This window comes from Serinus canaria, chromosome 2 (assembly GCF_022539315.1).
Source record: "Serinus canaria isolate serCan28SL12 chromosome 2, serCan2020, whole genome shotgun sequence".
In the NCBI taxonomy this organism is placed as follows: domain Eukaryota; kingdom Metazoa; phylum Chordata; class Aves; order Passeriformes; family Fringillidae; genus Serinus; species Serinus canaria.
The window spans coordinates 131,518,546-131,542,523 of record NC_066315.1 but is presented as its reverse complement, the minus strand read 5'-3'; positions in this window follow the sequence as shown (position 1 = coordinate 131,542,523).

The following is a 23,978-nucleotide window of genomic DNA, read 5'->3' as shown; positions in this document are numbered from 1 at the left end:
TTCAAGTGTTTATTTACTCCTCCAGTGAAGAAATTCCTCCTGATGTCCAACCTAAACTTCCCCTGGCCACAGTCTGAGGCCTTGTCCTTTGATTCTACTGCCTGTGTGAGAAGAGCCCGACCCCGACCTGGCTGCAGCTCTCAGGGCTCTGTGGAGAGCGGTCAGGGCACAGCCGAGCCTCCTCTGCTCCAGGCTGAACACCCCCAGCCCCATCGCTGCTCCGCTCAGGGCTTGTGCTCCAGACCCTTCCCCAGCTCCCTCCTCCTTCTCTGGGCTCGCTCCAGCTCCTCAATGCCCTTCCTGAATGGAGGGGCCCAGAACCGGACACAGCACTTGAGATGAATCCTCACGAGTAGAAGGGAAAAGATCAGCTTTGGGAAAACACACAGTGCTGGAAAACAGAGTGTACTTTAGAGATGTCAGCTATGGGAACGTGTGCTGAAATGCTTTACTGCTGTCAGTCTGCTTGAGAAAAGAGGAGGCTTGCATGCAGGTGACAGTGGAAAAACATGCACTTGAGAAGAAACTGCTGCTGTTTTATTTTGGCACATAGCCTCATTTGTCGTAGCTCAGAGAAGAAATGCTGAGTGAAAAAGAGCAGGTTGTAAATTGCTCTCTTGCTAGCTAAGTTGTGTGAAAATGCCTATCACGGTAATTCACAAGATGATCTGAAGAAAGCAGAAACTGAACACAAAAGACAAACTATTTTGGTTTGCTGGTTTTCAGGAAACAAATCGTTTGTTCCTAGTTTTCTTCAGTTTTTCTTTTCTCTTTTTCCAAATAAGCAAGAGTTGGAATCATTATATAGCTGTGGGTGGCTTGTGGGGAGCTGCAGCTGAGAGAAGGCACAAATGGGACCAGAGATGTCAGAAAGGTGACTTCACACAGTTCCAGCCCAGCGAAGGATGCAGCTTTGTGACTCTGAGAGCAACTTCAGGCCTCTATTCCTGTGCTCTTCTGCCTTTAAGTACTTAAAGATGCAGAAGCTCCAAACTCTGCGTAGTCAAAGTGTAAATGTTGTTAAACAAGATCTGATCTAACAGATCAGTTTTCCTTCAGCCATTTATGTTGTCCTTCAACCACCAGAGGCTGCTGAAAATGTTCCCATTGCCAGAGTGCCCACAGCCTTTTAAAATGTTCTTATGTGCTCCAACTGGTACAGTTTTGTTAGAGAGGCTTTTCTCATATCAGTATAAAAAGGCTTACCTTAAACTAACACAGTAAAATAGAAACTTGCCTACCTTAAAAGTGGGCAAACTTATTTTTAAATCCCAAATTAGAAATTCAGCAAGAAAAATTTCTTAATAGACACATTATTGAGTTTTCAATGAAAAATCCTATAAAATTTCACAATAGGCACATTTTCACATTAGTATTGCAAGCCATTTCCTCAAAATGTGGTAATATATGCCATATGCAAACACTAACCAGCAAATGCAAGACATTATCTGTGTTATTTTTGGAACAAGATAAGATTTTTTTGAGTGATCCGTAGCTCCAAGCTATCAGACGGAAACTTGGCATCGACCTCTACAAATAAACAGAGTGGTTAGTAAATGATACTCTAAAAGTCTCTAAGAGATGAACTGCAAGCATTTCTAACCTGCAAAATGATAATATGCCTGTAAAACTGCAGGAGGGGATTCTGAGCACAAGGACCTATGATCTGCTACTTAAAGTCCACTGCCTAATATGGTTGGTTTTATAATGATATTTGCCATTTGATTAACTGATATCAATGAGGTACAAAGCAAGGCTGTAAGCAATCTATTTTTTACTAGAAAACAAAAAAAAAAAAAAAAAAAAAAAAGGTGATTAGCACAAATCAAACAACCAGAATATTAGCACTTGTGGAATAAATGCACAGTACCAGTGAGCTGCATTATGGTCATTAAATGAGCTATTGGTGAGAAACCCAAGCCAGATGTGCAATCATTATAAATGCTGTTAGGGAAAAACCTGTAAATAGTAGCATTTAAAACCACAGCTGCTATAATAGGAGTGGATATATGGTAGATTAAGCAGATATGTTCAATAATATTTTGATAATACTTCCCTGTACTACTACTCCATCTGGCCTGACAGGGATATTTGTATGAAGACTGAAGCCTGGAAAAAAAAAATAGTAGACACTTTTTTTTTTTTATGTCTAGAGAAATCTATTTGTTTAAATTTCATTTAGGGAGGAGGGAAATATTATGTGTCTTTTTGACCTCAGTTATTTTCTGTTGTAATTTTTGAAAAATAATTATCTCTTTAAATCATTGCATAGAAGTTTTATTCTATAATAAAAATATATGCCAATAATTACTTAGGGTCAGATCTCTGCATAGGCCTGTATTCAGCTTTGAATATCTAAATGACTCATTTTTGTTGAATACTCTTATTATACACAGGCTAAATACAGATTGACTTGAGTGTGCACTGGGCTGCACAGAGGTATTTGAGATAAAACTCCTTAGGATTGAGGAAGCTTACCTGGGAGTTAGGGAGAAGTGATGGGGGCAGGGCTGCCCTTAGACATGACCATTTACCAGCTGCATGAAGTGGTTGCTCTTTTAAGTCTCTAGAGTGAAAATTAGAAAACATGAGATAGGTTATGAAAGTAGCCGCTGCTGTTTGAAGATCCTGACGTTGAAAGTAGCCCTACTCAGGGCTAGGAGGCTCCCACAGGATTTATATACCCGCAGGCATGTGTGCTGCATCAGGCAGCGATTGGGAGTCCCCAGGGAGGGAACCCAGGGCAGCTGTGCGGGAGCCTCGGCCAAAGAGGCAATTGCAGGCAGCTGCCAGAAGCGTCCCAGGGCTCTGTCCCGCAGAAACCCTCTCAGCTGTGAGTCGGGACTGACATTCCACATTCCCTCACAGCAATGAATGAACGAGGTGAAAAGATTTTAGCTTTTCATTCTAGTAAAGTGATGGATCTTGGCATTTCTGGTCGCTTTTTAGGGAAATACAGATTTTATTTGAATGCTGATTATTCAGCTATTCCAAAATTATTTATTTGATTTTTAGCCAAATTTCCTCCAATTATTATTGCAGAGCTGTGTGTTCTTCTTTGATATGTGGACAGAGATATATGTATATATCCATATATATGATATATGGATATATGCAACAGAGATCATCAGAGATGGTAAAGATTTCCCTTGCTTTTGGTGTCCTCTGAGGCTTCTCTGATATTATACTAAGAAAAGCTGACAAACTGACTTGCTGAAGACAGTGGGAATTTTATCATCAGTTTTAACATGATCATAATTTTAAATTATTTTTATTTATGTGCCAGTGGGATTATTTTTTTTTTATTCTGGTAATAGAGGTGGTAAGATAAGGATTCTATACAATTTGCAGGACCAAAACCCCTAAAAATAGAAAGTTATCATTTTAAAGCTGAAAAATATCTGTAGATCAAAAGGTAGGGAAGAATGATATTGCTGTGGTTATATTCCAGTATCATGTTGTGCAATATTCAAATATCTGAAAAATAAATACAATTAGGTAAGGTCATAATGTTCTCTGTAACATGGGTAAACTGCAATACAAGACCCCATCCTGCAGCTTACATTAGTTTGGCTGATATGACAATGAGATAAAAAATTCCATTGTTTTCCCAAAATTATTCAAAGAAAGCAGAGGAAAAAAAATTGATTACTTTGTTATTTATTTTTCCTGGAGGTGCTCTTTTGAAAGCATTTCAATAAAAAATACCTATCAAAGCACAGTGCACTTTAATGTTCCCTGGGAGACACAAGCCTTAAGACTGAAATGTAAGTCTTTGAAAAAAGACATTTGCAAACTGTTGAAAATATTTTTTTCTTCAGGTAAGCTTTGTGCCGAAGACAAAATGTCACTTTCTTAGCTGCTTCTGTTTTAAAACTTCATCCCTGACTTTCAGCTTCAGTTCAAGTACTTGAGGCAGATAATAAATCTGAATTTTACAAAGTTTTTAAAATTTTTAAATCACCATAATTGAAATTGAGGTCACCATTTATGTGTATTTATGGATATGAGCATTTAATTATTCTATACAATGTGGGCAGCATGTTCAGGACAGGTGCAGAAAGATTTAAACCATCATGCCTGAAAAGCTGTGGGGCAGGCTGTACTCTGACACAGCTGACATCCATGTCCAAAGCCTGGTTCCAAATCAAGCTGAGGGAAGCTGTGAACAGCATTTGTGATCCCAGTTGCACACTCCACATGGACAGCATTGATTCTGCCTCCCTCATTCCAAACAGGGCAGAGCTCTCAAATACTCTGTTGTTATTTGGGAGAGCATCTGATTTATGGAGGGGGGCACTGGGAAACTCAGTATTGCCACGGGTCTGGGTTTGAGAGCCCCTCAGTTGAGTTCTGGTGTAGAGACAAGCTGATGGGGGCTTCTTGTGGGGCTCCTACCTCCAGGTTTGGGTTGATAGAAGGGGCTGGGAAGGCTGTAGCCCTGTACAGTGTGCAACACCTGGGGACACGCTCAGCCCCGTGGCTGCACAGCACTTCCATCCACATCCTGCTGCATCCAGATCTCATGTTAGTCCCATTCCCAAAAAATTGAAAGTCAGGCAGTTCCCTCTTTGTCCAGTGCACCGGTATCTACAGCAGAGCCCAGCTGGTTGGGCTCAGGCAGCAGAACTTTGCAGGGTGCACAGCAGAGCAGTGCACAGTTACTAATCTGTACAGTGGAAGAAATCTCCAAGTCCAGGGTGGTCTGTCAGCAGAATGCTTGGATGCTTTGGGAGCTGGAGGAGAAGCCATGAACAAGGTCTTGGGACACCAGTGATGCCAGCTGTCACTTCCCTGGAGTTAAATGCCTGAACCCTACTGTGAACCTGCACTGAATTACAATTTCATTTAGGTAATTTCATCATCACAGAGTAGTATTTAAATGAGTTATATGGCTGTATAATCTGAAAAATGGAAACCATATATAATCACATCAGTAATAGCACTAATGGGTTGGCAATTTATGTTTTATGACAGATTCAGAAGATATGAGTGACAATAAAGTACCAACTGTTATAACTTGGCTCCCAACTCTAGAAGCACTCATTCAGCCTAGCAGGATGTATGTCCCTTGTGCCTTTGTAGATGACACATTGGAACACAGAAGTTGCTGACTAAAGACATAATACAGACTACCACCACAGTAGTTTTGACAGGAAAAGCAAAATCTCTGTATCACTACTGTAAAACTGTCCTAGACTGTTTTCCTTTAAAATTATTTTTTAAAAACCAATTTGAGTAATTCACTGAATTCTCATAAGTTCTCAGTTTCCTCTCATTTAAATCCTTTGGTTATAATCCTGGCCAAATATTTTCCTCATCACAGCATTATGTTAGAAAATTTTTAGGGCATATTATTGCAAAGACAGTTTATACTGTCATCATCTCCCTTCTGTGTTCTTGTCTGTTGGTCCTGCCCCCCCCCACCCCGCAACCTTTTTCCATCCCCTCAGTTATTTTTCAGTGGAATCAGTTCTTGAACCTAATCTAGTTGGTAGTTGTAAGTGTGCCAGCGCTTGAAGGACAGAGCTGGTGGGAGAACAAGAGGCTGGTCCATGCAGCACTTCCCCTGTATCTTGTCATCACATAAATGAAATTACGTATATATTTGTGGTTTATATGATGTTTATATTTCTTTTGCTAACTACAAGAATAACATCTGCTATATACAGAATTAATATATCATGTAAATTTTGTCTTTACTTCAAATTTCTGATAGAGGGCAATGTTAGAACAGCTTATCTTCTGTCCTTGTTTTTCACAGTCTATAAACGATGGTATGTCTGGCTCTTCACAGACGTGCAGCACAGCTAATAATTCACTCAAGGTTCCTGGGAGCTGAAGTCCCATTTTGTCACACTTACCTCCAAGGCAACCACATGATCTTTGTGACACTTATCACTGCCAGTTTATTTTTAATTTGCCAAAAGGGCAGTGATTTACCTGCTGGTAAATTTAGATCTTTGAGTGTATTCCCCATCTCTTTACCAAAATGAAATGATCTCACAGGAGGCACTGAAGTTTACGGCAGCACTTACTCCTTATTTATGAGGATAAGTGATCATCAGCAGTGGCATTTTAGATATTTTGAGTCTATTCTACAAGTGCATCCCAAAGTTCAGACAAGCAGTACATTTTATTCTGTCTGACACCTGGAATGCAGAAACACAATAAACATTTTTGAGTTAATTCCATCACTTCCCTTGCATCTTTTTGCCTTTTGTTTATTCTGGAGCTAAAAACACTGAAAGTCTCTCTTTTTAGCGGGCTCTTCTGGAGTTGGGCTAAATAACATACCAGATTCTTCCATGTCAAATTCCTTTCAATCACATTTGTTCTGCTTGGGTGGATTAGTAATGAGATCAACAGTGTTTCAATTAAACAATGAGGATAGACATGAACTTGCACTGAATTCCCAGGATTTGGAAAATACAATGTGAAACAGCACCTTCTTAAGATAAGGCATGCATTGAGAGAAAAGGGATAGCTGGAAGAACTGTTGACACTTGTTCCGTGTGTTTGAGACAGCAGTAAGATACAGAGGCACCTTTTCTTGCCTAAAGCACAACTTGGATGGCAAAAAACCAAATTTGGTAGATGCAGTTCCAAGTTTCATGTAAGGTAATGCCTAACACATTGCAGGTGAGAAAGGACATGTAAAAGTGTGAATAATAATAAAATATAATAGCAAAGATATCTCTTTGACATTACTTTCACTCTTGAATCTCAAATATAGGTCTCTTATATATGTTTATTTTTTGAATGAGGAGAATGAAGCATTGGGAAGGGATCTGACTTGCTCTCATTCAAAGTGTTTGAGTGAAGATTGAATCCAGGCTTCCAGCCCCGAGCACATAGTCAGAATGGCCCCACTGTGGAAATTGCTACCTTCTCCAGGCTGTTTTCTCATCAACAGCAGAAGTCTAGATTTGTAGTTGAGGATGCACCTCTACTAATTGGACTGCTGGTTCTTACCATGCAAAGGCTGGCTGAAAGGATGCACTTCCCAGTAAGGAAAATGAGTACAGGAGAGCTTCAAAAAGGACAGAAATGGTGCAGTTCAACTTGGGATCATTATATTTGAAATCAACTGTCTAAATGCTGTATTTTACCTGTGTTTCAGGTAAAAATGTATTTAAGAAGGGCATAATTGCCAAAGGAAAGAAATAGCCTTCTCTGGCTATGACAGAGGGGAAGGTCATCTAGCTGGACAGCAATTAATGGAAAACCTTATTTCTTCACATTCTATATATATTTAAAGAGACATTTTGGCAGACAGTGCTTGTGGCAATGCAGAGCACATGCTGCTCACAGAAGTGCTTGGTGGATCACTTCCCTTCCTGTGCAACTAAGATCCCTATTGCTAACTTCAGCAACTGCTTTGGTTTATAACTATTATTGGCATAGTAACTAATTTTTTTCTTTCTTTAAGGGCATTTTGCATGTTTTATTTCTTCTTTGAGCAGGTTCATTGATCTTGACTTCTTCACTCTCACATGCTTTTCTCCTTCTCAGTGTGTCTTTCCTCTATGCCCATTCTTCCTCACGTTTTGCACACTGATCTGCTCCTCCCCTCCACGAGCCCTCCAGGGCAATGCTGTCCTGCAAGTGGGGGACCACTATGATTGCTGTCATTTGGTAGCCATGATCTGGAGGTAGCTCTTGAGTTTCTGTCACCCCTTTTCTTTAATAACAACAACTTCTAGGATCTTTTGGCCCGGAGGCTCACCGGTTTCTAAGCTACCTTGAGCAAGAGTTTATTCTGATCTGATCTTCTAGTTGCATCACTGGGGTTTGAGAAGTCATTGTCAATACCTAGAGTTACCTTTATACAGTAGATTAGTAGGAGCTACTGTATGCTGTGGTCATGAGGATAGGGTGCCTTGGGCAAGCCTGGATGTGCCTCTAATGCATGCCCAGACAAAATGCCACAGTTGTGGGACCCATGCGTGGCAACGCAGCTCTGCAGGATGGAGCAGGTTGCTCAGAGAAGTTGTGGATGCTCTCTTCCTGAAAGTATTCAGGCTGCATGGGGCTTTGAACAACCTGGCTGAGTGAAAGGTGACTCTGCCTATGGCATGGGGTTGAAACTAGGTGATCATTCACATTCCTTCTAACCCAAATCATCCTGTGATTCTCTGATTCCATTTATATCTCTGCGGTGAAGTAGATCTCATGTCTGTGCAAAGGATACACAGCTGAGCAGGGGCTGGCTGGCAGAAAGAGTAGGTGCCATTTCTGTGCTTCATTGCTCTCTACCAGAATAGTGATAGTAATGTACAATCTGCAGCATGTCAGCTACAAAAACTACAAAATAAGTAATTTTTTAAAACCCCTTATGATTACATTTTATTGATATTTGCTCTTTTCTGATGTCACTAACAAACCCTTGAGATTTTCTACACAGCCCATGATTTTTTCTTTTAATGAACATGCAGTAAGTGGGCAAAAACCAGTGTAATATTGTATGCTCCTCCAGTCCCTGTTGCAAGTATTGTGACACCGCCTCTGTCTCACCACATTTGCAGAGAGACCTTTTGCCTTGGTAGCTTGCACATCCCGTTGGTCTTAATGGCACACAGCCAGTCTGAAGGATTAATCCAGACTGTGACAACTGATAAGAGCTGGTGCTTGCAGGGAACCTAGGGTATTGGAGATCTAATACTTGATATGTCCTTTGCTGAGCTGGAGATGTGCACAGACTGCTGGATATTTCTGCTAGTGTGATTATATTTTAAATTTGACTTTTAAGTACTCAAAGTAGGCTATTTTTACAGAGTTATATATATTTAAATAGGTTTCTTTAAACTGTCCCTTTATGGAAAGAAGTGTGGAGGGCTAATTACGGTTGAGCACTAGCCTCATATATCCAAGGCCATAACATATCTGTAATCCAACCCATGCATCTTATTTTTAAGGGCAGCAAACACAGGTTCCTGGCAGCTTCCACTTCCCATCCAGTCACTAGGTAGTTAATTTTCCAGATTTTACATTTCTGTAATTTTCAATTTCAAGTTTTTAATGAATTTATACAGGACAGAATACACAAATGGGTGAGATGCTCCTTAAAAGGAAAGCCACTGCCACAAAGGCCTCTAACTATTAGAAAGTCATGCTGTTTTTAATGCAACATTCATGTGTGTGTCACACCAGCTGTTTTGCTGGATTAGCCACATGACTCACATAGCATTATATTCTTTCCCTGACAGTATTCAGCAGAGGAAGGGGCAAAAATATCCTAATCATGTTTATCTGAGGATTGGGGTAAACCATGACTGATTTCAAAATTTTAGTGTGTTGCAGCTCTGAACACTTGCGTTGGTGTTCATGCCCTTACCAACTCCTACAGAGTTTTGGCCATTGGTAATATCTGTCAGCTGGGAGTCCCACAGCTGAACTGTCTCTCATCACGTCACTCCTAAATGGGTCACTTTTTGTTTTTTTTCCACTCTCCATTCCTCCTTGTATCAGGAGAAAGAATAGAAATCCACACTTCACATTTTCTGTATTGTCATTATCTGATGCATTTCTGTTACTCATGTTTCTGTGCTTAAGCAGACTTTTCCATCTTCAGGCTTATCCACCCTGGAAATAAGCTGTTGTTAAGGAAGTTAGAGTGTGAAATTGAAGGTCAATATTATTTTGCACAAACTTTTTGCACAGCTACCCTTTCTATGCACTTGGAGGGCTTTTAAAAGTGTCTTCCAGATTGCTTCTACTGCATACTGAGAGCACTTGTGAAGGTTCCAGCTTACTCCCCACAGCTCAGATCCTTTCCCACTATACCTCAACAAGCAGGGCAGATGTGCTGAGCCAGGTGCAGTGCACAGGAACACCATCTGGGCAGGACAGCCATGTCCCCTGGCAAGCTCCACTGCTAGCCCTGTGCAAGCAACCCCTCCAGAAGGTTGTTGATGACCTCCCCCAAAGCCTCCTTTAAGCCCCTCTGACTCTATTGTTCCTGAAATAGGGTGAAGTGCTGTCATTGTGTGCATAGACATGGCTGGGCACAGTGCAAAGGAAAGGGCAGAGAAGGTTGTAGGTAAATAACTTGGCTGTGATTTCACAAATTCTGCATCATATGGAAGATTACAGCAATTACGAAAAGGAGAAGTAGAAAAAATTAGATTTAAAAAAAGGAGAAGAAGAAATGTCCCTCCTTTTCTCATGTCTGCATTTGCTGTGCAGTCACAAATGCTTTGGTGTTCTGATTCAAGGAAAATTTTTCATATGGTTGAGTTTGGGGGTAATCTTGGTATAATTCCTTAGCTTGTAGAGCAATAGTGGAGCTCTGCAGAGCTGTCACTTTTATTTGGGTGGTTTTTTTGTTTTGGTTTTTTTTTTAAATTTACAGAATATCTCAACATTTGAGCTACAAGAGCAATGTAGAAATCATTTATTCTATGAGGACTTTTCCCTTGAAGGCAAGCTCACAGCTTAAAAGGTCTCCCAGGCTCTGTAGAGGCCTGGCAGGAGTTTCTGAGTGAAGGCCAAAAATATGTTCTTGCAGCAGTGTTTCCAAACTGATGGCACTACAACAGAGGCAGCTCCACTAGAGACGAAGCAAGCAAACCCACGCTTTGGCAGGATGGGGAGTTCTGCCTGCCTAGATGTAAGGGTAGCTGTCATCTTTTCAGTTTTATTTGTCTTTGCCTAAGGCACTGGGAGGAATTATGTTCATATGGTAAATAAAAATAGTCCAGGTAAAAATATCCTGTGTCTTTATCCTCTCACTTTTATCTTACCCAAGAGTTATCTGCATCACTTGGGAAAGCTGATACTCTCTGAGCACAGCACAAGCCCTATATAGCGTTGGGTGCTGTGACTAATTACTGGGTAGTTACAAGTGCTGAAAAGAGCAAAGAGGAAGACAGACCCCCTGAACTTTCCACTGTTTTTGTCTTGCTTTAGCTGCCGTGGGCTTAGCACTCCTTTCAGCTGGGGCCAGGAAGAGGTTTCAAATGACTGGTGCAAATGGACTAAAATTTCAGGGTAGCGCATGCCTGGGAGGACATTCTCTTCTACCTAGCTAATTCCCAAAATATAATCAGCAGGCATCGGCTGAGCTGAGGGAGCCTCTCACTTGAGCAGTGCTTTACCCCGCTGGTTGACCTAGTTGCTGATGCAGAAAGTTACACACAATGCCAAGCCTGTTTAGTGACTGCAGATTTCTTCGCACAAACAAGCAAACAAGAAATTAAAGAAAAGCTTCAGCTATGCTGATAAGCTTGTAGGGGCACAGGGGCACTTAGGGCTTGTTTGTTTGGTTTGGGATTCAGTTTGGCCTTTCTTTGAACCCAGCTAAGATGGAAAGCTGTAGTAAGCTTCAGTGCAGCACATGAGACCAGAGAAGGCCAGAGGTGGCTGCAGCTCCCTGGCCGTTTGGGGCTTGCAAGAGCACACACAGCATCAGTCCTGCTCTGTGTGTCAGGTCCCCCAACGCCCTGGAAGTGTTTGCTCTGTCAGGCTGGTGTCGAAGAGATAAAAGGAAAGACTGAAACCATCTGTGCTATAACACACCCTAGTCAAAGGTGTCTCAGGGCTTCTGGAGACGAGCAACGTCAGTGACATTGCCGTGCCTGCTTACTCGTGATTGTCATATCACTGAACATTAAAGAGACTTTGAGGAACACCAAAGGGGCCTGAATTGCAGTGGAAAAGTGTGCAGCAATTTGTGCACAGTAGCTCAGTAAGGACTACATCATCCTTAAAGGATCATTTAACTGCTGGTCTAAATCCTCTTCACTCCTAAAAGCACACAAATACGGAAATGCAAATACAGTTTGTGCTAGCCACGTGTGTTTTAGGACTATATTTAAATGCCATGTAGATGTTCTGGGGTAGCAGTTAAAAATAATTTCAGTAATTTTAGAAAAATTTTTTTCTGTAATTAAACTTTGGTTTTAGTACCAGGCATTTAGTACCACAAAGTGTTGGAGATTATGGTAAAACATGATGATGGTGGAGAAGTGAGGCTTGCTTCTGTAGGAGACCCTATAACACAGATATGCAGGAACTGTTTTAATGTTCTTCTTTGAAAGAGTATTTGTGAACAATTTAAGAACTGAAGACAGGATTTATGATACACAAAGAGAAGATAGTTCTTTGCTCAGTGGTATTGCTGCTCAAAGAGCCAGACACTTTACTGGGTCATTTGTTGCTCTGCCTTTTTCAAAATATTTTCATCAGGTGTTTTTCTTATGTTTAATATGTCTTCAGGCAGAGAGAAGTGACCTCATAATTTTGTTTTATTGAAAAGAAGAACCATGAATTTTTCTGCTCAGTTTGACTGTATATATGAGGGGTATGCACTCTAGTACTGGGTAGAAGACTACAACTTGTGGATAACATTCAGGGCTGTGATGCTTTAGATGTGTAACTGCAATAAGCTGGAGGTAAATGAATTTGATCTGCATATAAAACATTCTCTTAATGAAAAAGCACACGAAGGTAGACAGATCTTGACGTTACAATTACATTTTTAGGATCCTGATGACAATCACAGACCCTTTCAGCAACATCCTTGTGGGACATTAATGATCTAGAAACCATTCTTCCTGCTAAAGATGAAACTGTGGAAAGAATCTTCTCATCACCAGCAGCACAAAGGACCCCCCCCAGAACTGCTTTTCATTTTTGGTATATTACACTGCATAAACATTAATGGGCCACGTGTGCTAGAGCCAAACCTTCTGAAGCACATCCAACAACCGCAGGCGTTACCATGGCAGTGTCTCCACCAGCTTCTAAGCAGTCTCCTTGAGCAGCTCCACCATGCTGGCTCTTGTTCAGAGCCTGAGGCCTAAACTCAGTCCCACAGACCTTCTTTTCCTACACAACTAATTACTATCTTCTCGTACCCTTGCTACACAATTGCACAACCACAGCTAAGGTTTGCACTCTCCATGACAGTGCTGTCAACAAAAGGTCTCTTTGCACGGTTTTTGGGCTGAATGCTCAGAGATCTGTACTGCAGTACGGTCCCCAGGGATGTGGTCATGGCCCCAGGCCTGACAGTGGGCAAGAAGACTTTGTACAATGCTTTTAGTATATGGTTTATGTTTGAGTCTGCCCTTTGGCAGGAGTTGGATTCAATTATATTCTCCCAACTCAGAATACTCAGAATACTCAGAATGATTCTAAGTTTCTAGTGTTCTCTACTTTTCCCACTTCTTGATACGTGAGTACAAAGAGTATTAGCAGAACTGTTTGGTGAAAACCTTTGAGATCACTAGCTGCAAGAAATAAGAGTAGAAGAGAACGTAGCTTTCTTAGCTTTTAATTAAACCCAAAAGTTCAAATAATGTTGCTCACTTACTATGCAATGGAAGTATCATCTGTTGGAGAAGGACAAACAAAGAAGCTAATATGCAAACTCAGACTGTCCTTCTGTATGTGTTACTATGGCTGGTAGGATTTTTACAAGCTGCCTCCCCTGCTATTGTCAGTTTATCCTGCCATGGAAGTCTTACTCAGCTGAAAGTGTTAGTAACTGATCAATGCCCTACTAGAGCCTGGATGTGAGCCCCTGCTTGCTGGAGGAACACAACGTGCCAGGAGCAGCAGCTGGCCGAGGGCTGGCAGCAGGAAGAGGTGTCCCTCCATCTGTAAAGAAAATCCTTAGTCATAAATGAATCAAACCAGAACTATTTCACTATCTTATGCAATGTTTTTAGAAGGGCATTAGTGCTAATATATTGTGAACCCAGAAATCTCTTTTTCTCTCCTCCCACTCCCCTGAAGATAGGTATTAAACATTAAAAAATTGTGGCTGGTTATACTTTTTTATTTGCAGAGTTAATTTCTAAAGCAGAGAGATTCTTTTTACTGCAAGATCTAACTAGAGGGTACTTAACTCTGCACCTCCAGAAATGAAGGAGGCACTGTTTGATTTATGAGAGGAAGCAACTGCAAGGTTTAGATTTCTTCCTACCATCTCATTAGCTGCATTACAAAAGACCATCACTTATACTGTCCATATTTCCATAGTCTAAATATCACCAAAGCATGTAGACTACAAGAATCTGGACCTAACAGTGTGAGAGAAGCTCCTTAATCTCACTTTTTGCAATGCATAAGAAAAGCCCAGTCATGGTAAAATGCTCATTGCTGCAAATTACATTTTAAGCACAATTGACATTCCAGGCTCAAATCTGAAAAAAAGTTCAAGGAAGGATTCCTGTCCAGGGGTTCTTTGAGTTAATTCTTTGTGCATCATTGTAGCCATGAAGTCCTTAGTATTGGTCTTGTATATGTATGAAATTGTGATTACCCCATTGTGAACCAAAGTACTGTTTTCACACAAGATAGAGGATTGAGATGATATCCATTGTCACATTGGTATTGATTGTGGGTAACACTGAAGTAGCTTTTATTAAATTGACCACTTCAGGAAACAGGTAATAGGTCTCTGAACTTACCAAAATGAGTTATTTCTTCAGGATTTATTTGAAACCAGATGGCTTGCAAGAAATGAAGCTGAAAAATAAGACAAATGTATCTGTAGCTAAGACTACATGTCTGAAGCATTATTTGACCTTGGGCTTCTATTATATCTGGAGTTGTTAAGATAAGTTTAAGGGATGTGTGGTCTTCTGGGCCAAATCCTATTTTAATAATGCTGATGTATCTGAAGCTTCTGTAAAATTACTGTGCTGAATTTGAGCAACTAGGATCATCTACGTTTGAGTATGATTTTTTTTTTTAAATGTTTCTTTTGGTTGAGGAGCACAAGTATTCCCACTAAATGTATTTGCAAACTTTCCTGGCTGATATTTTTCTCCCAGTGAGCTGTAATTCTCACCTAACTGAAGGAACAGATTAAGAGGTCTGGACTGCTTATATGCCATGTTTAGGACTTCTTAACTTAAATCACTGACAAAGAGAAATTTAAATGTTTCTAGTGTCATCACATCCAACTTTAATTTCAGGGTGACTTTGATGTTTCCCAGCCTCCCAAAATACAACGTAGTGGCTTGAAACTTGGTGTACTTCTTTCCAAAGAGCCCCCCTGGTGATGGGATGATATGATTGCTAAAGCATTTTCTGCTTCATATTTTATCCCCTAAAATACTGCATATAATTTGGTTGGTTTTGCAATTACTGCAGTGGATACTAAACACTGGGAGATAGGGATGTATTAGGGATTATTTAAATAATGTTATTTCTAATAGTGTACCAACATATCAAACTTCAAGCATATTCCATACCAGGAGCCTCTGTAACCAGTAGCTCCTCATCTCACAGCTTAGTTGCTTCAGTTGTTGCTGTGACTGCCATTACAGTGACACTTTCAGAGCACCAGTCAAGCACATCAATGCAGCTTTAATTACTGATACAGTTACTCTACTAGTATATAAACCTCACTGTACCAGCCAGTTAATTCTTTGTGGGCATTTATGTTTATTATTTAACCCACAGCCCAAAATCACTTATCCTTTAATAAAGTTTGTTACTTTATCTGTCTGTATCATGCCCTATACAAGCCTTTCAAAATTTATTCCCCACAGGTTTAGAAGTCATCACTTCCACTATATCATTAAGAAAACCTGAACTTCTTATCTGGGGTTTGGGTTGAATTTTTCATTTTTATCTTCCCCCACAGCTTCTTTGGAATATCAGGTCTCTGATCTGCCTGCAAACCCCAAGCAGGTAAATAATACTTTGGGCAGCTTTTCTACTTAAGGGCATGATTTCAGATTGCTTGCTATGACAGCCCTGCAGTACCAGTTGTTATCTGGCACGGGTAAGTATTTAACTTTGTATTTTCATTGGAATCACACTCATTTATTCTCCATTCAGTGAGTACTGGAAGTTTAACATGTCATTTGGATTCTCTGTGGTATTTCGAAAAATATCAGCTGAATCATTATGATACAAGCAAAATAGGTGCCTCCCAAATTTGTCTCCAATTTTCCTCCTCTTAGGGCATGCAAACTATGTGAAAACTTCATTTTTGGCTTGGCACAAAAGCAGTTCCACGTAGAGCTGAACATTAGTGAAAACTAATTACACCATCCTCGGCTTCCCAGCAGTGAAAGAAAAGAGGAGTTATCAGAGGAGGATGAGCCAAGAGAATGACCTGGTTTTCCAACACTGTGCACAGAGAGACATAAGCTGTGGCTGATGAGGAATGCTAATGGTATCATGCAGCTGGCATTCCCTGCTAAAGCAAGCAGCCGCAGTGACAGCTTGGTCTGCCATCAGAGGAAATCAGTGCCTGCCTTGCAGGAAGCAGAGCTGCCTGCTTTCTCATCAGTGTCCTGAGGGATTTCACTGCAGCTCTTTATTGTTACCTTTATTTTACACTTCACTCATGGGGTCATAAAGCATGCCATGTGAATGTGTGATTTAGTTCTCCCCTGTGGAGCCCTGGCACATGGTAATGGTACGTGAACCCCATGGCTTTGTGGTGTCATTGTCCCATAGAAGCTCATCTAAGGTGTGGTAGGAGGAGAAAATTTGCCCCATGGACAGCAGCAGTAACCACGTCTGCTTCCCATGATTTGTGCAGAAATCCTATCTCACCTCATCCCATCCTTGTCTCACTCCTCCTCCACAGCCCCAGGTTCCCTTTGTATCTCCGAACATCCTTTGCCCCCAGCAGCCTGCCAAGGACTGGCCAGGGAGAAGACAGTGTATGCTGAGGCTGGTCCAAGCCAGTGCTGTTTGGCTAAACAGAGCAGATGATCACTGAGCTCCTGCTGATACCTCATCTGGGTGCAAGCAGCCACTTGGCTGCAGAAAAAAATGATGAGCAGAATGTGTTTACCCAGTGCCCTCTCCCCAAAAGCAGAGGACTCTATTTGCTAAATAAATCCTTTTTACTTGGAAGAAAAAGCTGAAAACAAAACCTTCTGCAGTTGGTTTGTTTTAACATGACTGCCTAGAAAAAGATGAGTGCTGCTCTAGAGATATGCAGAGACTTTGGAGTGCTAAAACCACAGAGCCATATCTGACTGGAGCTGAGTGGAAGGCATAGCAAGTATGATGGACTGCCTTTGCTGCAATGATAGACTGCTACTATTGGTGCCTGAAGCTTTCCTCAAACTGAAAAAGAAGCAGCTCTCTGCCACTTTCTGATATTTCTGTTGGAAAACCAAAGTTTAGAAAGTATGTATCATCTGTCAAAAATCTTTATGAATCTTACTAAGATAAAGATGAATAAAGATGATAAATAAAGATGCAGGGGTGATGAATACATATTGTGGAGTGTAGGGACAGAGTTAAGCAGAGCTTGCAGCTTCAGGCAGCCCTAGGCCAGTCATGCAGAATTTGTGGATGTCTCTTTTATCTAGATGGTGAGCCTCAAGGGAAATGTTATCCCAGCCAAAATGTTGGCAGGAGACAGGATGTCATTTGGATGATGTGAATATACATCTGATCAGAATTTAGAGACCAGTTTACAGAGAAAATAATGAGGCGGAGCCTTAAAGTAAAGGCTACCAAACACAGCATTGTATTAGCTGTGGTCCTGCAAGTGGAATTTCCCAAGTCAAATCTCCTTGTTGCAGCTGTTTTTATTTAAGAATAACAGATTTATGAAGACATAGCATGGACAACAAAATTGGAAGGGTGATTTGAATGACTAGGGCACTTCTTTTTCTTCTAAGGAAAAATGCCAAGATGCCCTTTTCTTTTCTATATAATTCTTGGCAGAAGGGGTAATCCACAGTTGCTAATTTTTAAGATTTTACTGAGACCAGTATGATATTTGTGATGTTTTTAAGTGTTCATCATGAAACACTGGTATATTTTCTAAGTTTCCCTTTATCGCTAGTGTCAACTCTTCTATGATCTTCAGGGGAATTGAACTGTTGAGAAGAATAACCCCCATACACAAGGAGCAAGAAGACATGGAGTTCAGAAAATGGGAGAAGGTACTAGAGTGAGAAAAAATATCTGAGGAATTAGATAAACAGAAGGAAGAACATTGAGGAAGTGGCAGAAGAGTGTAAGATTTAGAGATGCGCCTGCAGGGGCTGCAGCCAGGTGTGGGTGGAAGGAAGAGAGGAAGAACAGGGAGAGCTGGAGGTGTTTGGGAGGTATTTGGCAGATAAGTGTGTGCAGGGTGAGTGGGGAAGAGCAACCTGGTGTAGACCTGGCTTGCTGTTATTAAGGTAGCCACAGAAATAGGAATTAATTGTCCATTTCTGTAACCCCTCATGTTATGAAAGTATTTTCTCTAACAACAACCAGAATTTGCTGCCTGCATTATATTGTAACTTTAAATAGTATAAATCAAGATGAGACAGACCTGCCTTTTGATGATAGGAAAAAATCTGGAAATAAGTGTGTTATGGTTTGACACTGGCCAAATGCCAGGCACCCATGAATGCTGCTCACTCCCCTGCTACAGCTGGACAGAGGAGAGTAAAATTTAACAGGGAGTTCATTAATTAAGATAAGGATTTTTTCAGGAGAAAACACTCCAAGAGCAAAACAGGCTCACCATAGAGATACAGAGTGAGTTTATTACTAACAAAATCAGAGGAGGATACTGACAAGTAAAATACACCCTTTAAAACACCTTTTATTCCCCCAGTGCCTCCCTTCTTCCCACCGAGAGTGCAGGGAGACAGGGCATGGGGGTTTTGATCAGTTAATTACCTGAGGTTTTCTTCCACTCCTCAGGGAGAGAAGTTGTTCCCCTGTGAGACCATGGGGTCCCTTCCCACAGGAGACAGTTCTCCACGAACCAGTCCTCCCAAAAGTGCTGCAGCCTGAGTCCCTCCCACAGGCACACAGTCCTCCCAGAATTTCTGTGGTGTTGGTCACTTCCTTGGGATGCAGTCCTCCAAGGAAGGCTGCTCCAACCTGGAAGCAAGGGCCCTCTGTCTCTGTTTGGGTCTCCCACTGGATCACAGGCAGAAATGCATCAGGCATCCACCTGCTCTGGCATGGGCACCTCCCCCACGGGCTGTGGGTGGATCTCTGCATCCCCCATGGATCCCCATGGCCTGTGGGTGGATCTCTGCATTCCCCCATGGATCCCCACAGGCTGCAGGGGCACAGCTGCTTCATCATGGTCTGGACCATGGTTATCACCAGTGCCTGCAGAGGAATCTCAGCTCAGGCACCTGGAGCACCTCCTGCCCCTCTTTCTCCACTGACCTTAGTGTCTCCGTGTTGTTTCCCTCACATGTTCTCACCTCCTCCTCTTCTCTGGTTAGAATTAGAACTGCACTTTCCACCTTTGTTTTGATTTCTTCTTAAATCTGTTATCACAGAGGTATTACCATCATTTCTCATTGGCCCAGCCTTGGCCAGCAGCATGTCCATCTTCAGAGCCATCAGGGATTGGCTCTGCCGGATATGGTGGAAGCTTCCAGCAGCTTCTCACAGAAGCCACCTCTCTGGTCCTCCTACTACCAAACACCAGGCCATGCAAAACCAGCACAAAGTGAAAAATTAGGAAATTACTTTGTCTTCTGAAATACTACACTCTCTTTGTTAATTTTTCAATTATCACAGTAAGCTCATAATAAATTTCTGGAAGGAAAAAAAAGTCATAATTTTCTTGTTAACAATTAGAAGATGCATTATGTTAAAAATGCCATAAGAACATTTAAATTTGAACATTTTCCTTAAGATTGAATAGCCATTAAGTTACTGCAAATCACTAAGAGGCAGCTTAATTAATTTTTTTAATTTGTGCAATTATGAGAAATATATATAAAACTCTTCCAATTTAAGGTTTTATGACTTGAGTATTGACAAGGATTTATTAAATGAAACTCATTCATGGAATCAATTTTTCTAGCCTTTAGTATCTAATTTTGAAACTTATCATTTTGCTACGGTTTAATATACATTAGATTTGTTAAATGCAAGAGTATAACCATTAGCTTTGGATAATAAATGGTCTGTTGTAAGAAATAATTTAGCATATCATCAAAGCAAATAGTAGAACTAATTGCATTCCATTTATCATTGACCGTGTCAAATCTGGTGTGGTATTCAAAAGCAAACTTTGTCTGAATTAAATGGAAGTCATTGACATTGATTACACTTGTGATTGTGTTTACATGTAGTAAAACCTCAGAAACACACTCTGCAGTTATTATTTTAATCATTCATTTAAACAACTCTGCTATCACAGAAAATGCTAAGCACGCCTTTGGTTTCTCACAACAAACTTAAGCCCAAAGCCCTGCTCCATAACTAACAACATAGCGGGATGTTCTGAGTAAAGGGCCATCTGGGAGATGGTAACCTGAAATATGCACTGCTTTGGGCATTTTTTCCCAGGATGGATGACATGGAGGCAGCCATCTCTCCTTCCAGCTCCTGTGGCACATGAGCTGATGATCCAGTTCAGCTATGGGACAACAGCAGCTTCCCAAATGCTGTGTTGGGTCCTTATCCCACATTTCCCATCAGGAGAAAAGAGAGGAAACAAATTCTAAATCATGCAAGAAAATTATACATGACAAGAAAGTTGATGGTGGCCTTGCTTGTTTATTTTGTTTTAATTTCAAGATGGAACAGCTATTATCTGTCTCTTTGGAAAACTGTATCTAATAAAAAGAAACAAATCCCAGTGTAAAAGCGCCAGGCAAAGCTAATGGCCCAAGTCCAGTTTAGGTGGTATTTTTCATGAGCAGGTGCAGGGTAAGCATGCAGGAAGCAGCCACTGCAGTGTGCTTACTGGTACCAGTAACAGCTCCTTAAATCAGACCATCTCCCTGCTCCTTGCAGCAGTGGAGCTTGCAGGGGCTGTCCCTCGGCCTGGGAGCTCTCTGCCGGGAGGTAAACAGCGGAGATGTGGCAGAACACCATGGCAGGGTCAGGGCCAGGAGCCCTGAGGACTGGCTGGGGCTGAAGGCTCAGCTCAGCCCATTTTAGCTGTTCTTTGCCTTTGGGTCTTCCTTCTCTGCAGCCACCCAGTGGGGCCCTGGCTACAGCCCCCATTGTCCTACACAATATCCTCCTTGGGTCCTGCCTTGGGATTTGGGAGATGTTAAAAATAGGTGAGACCTTCTGGCTTTGCACTTACATCTTCTGGTGTGAGCGTGCACAAAAGGCTGCTCTCTTGCTGATGAAACAGGCCAGGACAAAGGGCATCAAACACAAGAAAGACACTGCTCCAGGCTTGTCTGGTGCTCACTTCAAGTTCAGTTTTCCCTTGCATTTCTATCTGGTCAGATTTGGAAGGTACTGAGTACTTTGACCAGCTGCAAGGAAATGGAGTGTAACAAAAATAACCCAGCACTGTTTGCCTCTCTTTGCTAACTTTCCTGTTGCTTCTGCAAATCTGGCTGGAAATAGCAAAGCCAGGGGATAGCACTGACACAGTACCCTGAGCAGATGATTTCCATAGCTACTGTTTCACCTCCAACAATGTATCTGAGCCAGGACCTAGCTCCACATTCTTGAGCCAAGGATGTCCCAAGTCCTAAACAAGATCCGGGATCTTAATGGCAACAAAATTAAAAAGGGGTTTCCTTCCTTGCTTTTGAGGACCACAAAAAGACTGAGGCTGGGAAAACAAATTGCAAGCTACAAATCTTAGCGTAAAGGCCCAGGCCCTAGAGAGAAAGAGTAGAAGGTGCACGGACACAATTTCTTGAGGTGAAGATCAAATTTGGTTGAGTACAATTAGGGACTCAAAAGCATGTTGACAAACAACTTGTTTGAAGACCCTGAGTACCAGCAGCATCACTCCTGCAGTGCTCTGACAACCAAATGCACAAAACAACCTGTTCCTTCTTGTATGCAGGTGACACAGATGTGACAGATCCTTCTGTATCTCTGAACTGTGTTAATAAGGTAACTGTTCAATGCTGGTCACTATTGCCAACCTATAATCTGTGGTTCTTCTGGTTTTTTATGTGGAAGAAAAAATAATTCTTTTTTTTGAAAAAGCCTTCAATTTTTAAGGGAAAAGTGTATATGTTACAGAAATTTCAAATGCAAAGGGGAAGTGAATAGTGCTACATGCTGCTCATCTTCCTCCTGCTAACATAATAACTCTAATCATGCAAGCAAAGTAAACAAGGTTTACAGGATTTATATTAAATGGGTCCATTTTACTTTTCAAATGTGTTGCTACTTGCTTTTAAAATAGCAGAAGAGTTTGCTAGAGTTTTGTGTAAGAGTCCTGCTCATTTCATGCTAGTGGGAAAGGCCTCTCTGCCTTGACTTGGCTCTCTCAACCCCAAAATGTGTGAGACAACATTGTCAGTGAGAGAGAAAATGCAGGCACACATTTGGAGGTATCTCCAATGGCACTGGAGTGCAATCTCAAGAGACCACTTCCCTTCTAGCTGCTCTTGGATAACAAGGGAGAGATCATCGCCACCTCTCAGAGCTTGGAGGGTGATGAAAGACATTGACAAGTAGAAAGTGCTTCTCCAGGGTTAGCTGGAAATCTTTCTTTTGAAGACTGTGAGTCTTCACTCTTGACAAAATGCACTAGCAGCCTGGGGAAGCTCAGCAAAACTGAAGGCTACCAGGGGATACTGTTACAAGAAATCATGAGACAAACATGTGCATGTTCAGAAAGCTGAAACACGACTGTCAAGAACAACTAGCAAGCCAAGTGGCCTGAAAAAACTCTCAAATCATTGCATAAAGCTAGGATCACATTTGAGGAAGACTACTTACACAAGAAGTACAGGGCTGAGAATAAACTTCTGGGAACAAAAACTTCTTGCAAATGCAACCAATGACAACAGAGAGAGTATTCATTCCAAAAAAAGTTAATAAGAAGAAACTCTCCATTCAGTAACCATCAGTCACAGCACATGACATGCATACTTTTAACCTCCTTGCATGGTACACAGACCACTTCATCCTGCTTTAGTGTTTGGACTGTTGTGCTTTAAAGTTGATTTATTGCTGCTGACCAGTTCACTCTTCTGGGAACCAGTGCCTTCTGTTTATCTGCACAGGAGAACTCCATGCCACTTCTCCAATTCAGAGATATTTGCAATGAGAAATGATAAATTCCACAGAGGCATAACCTTTGGTCTTCAGCTGACCCTTCAGGTATTAGTGATGATCCATTGCACCTGGATAACAGGAACTGGAATAGGTGTGATTAATAGACAGCTCAAAACCTATCACACCATGAACCCAATGAACCCTAATTTCTAACCTGATTCCAACTTGGGCCCATTTCCTACAGTAAAAACTCCATATCATGTTGCAGATAAAGATTATTATTATTATTGCGGTTAATGCCTACTCCACATTAACGGGTAAAGAAAACTTTCAAGTTTTCTTTACCAGTTAATGTGGAGTAGGCATGCAGGTGGCTAGACTCTCAAGTAATGCTCATAGCTGAATATTCTCTTAAATAGCTCTTATTTAGTAGCATGGATGGTGCTGGTTTTGGCTGGGGTGGAGTTAGTTTTCTTCACCATGGCTGGTATGATTTGGATTTTTGCTGAACAGAGGGCTTCAAATATAGTGATGTCTTTTTTATCGCTGAACAGGGCTTACACAGAGCCAAGGGCTTTTCTGCTTTTCATGCTGCCACGCTGGCAGGGAGGCTGGGGGTGCATGGGAGATTCAGAGAAGACACAGCCACAACAGGTGACTCAAACTGACCAAAGGGATAGTCCAGACCACATGACATCATGCTCAGTAAAAAAAAGTGGGGGAAAGAAAGATGGAGGGGGGCATGTGGAGTGACAGCAGTTGTCTTCTTAAGTAACTGTTACATCTGATGGAGCCTTGCTCTCCTGGACATGGCTGAACACCTGCCTGCCCCTGGGAAGCAGCAATTAATTCTTTTATTGTTTTGCTTTACTTGTGTGAGTGGTTTTTGCTTTACCTAGTAAACTGTCTTTATCTCAACCCAGGAGTTCTCCAGCTTTTACCCTTCTGATTCTCTCCCAGTCCTACTGGTGAGGGAGAGAGTGAGCAGTGATGTGATACTCGGTTTCTGGCTGGTTCTTTTTTCTCAGTTTCTGCCCATCCAGTCTAGATTATTTTGTGTTGACATCGTTCTAGCATTCAACTGCAATCAA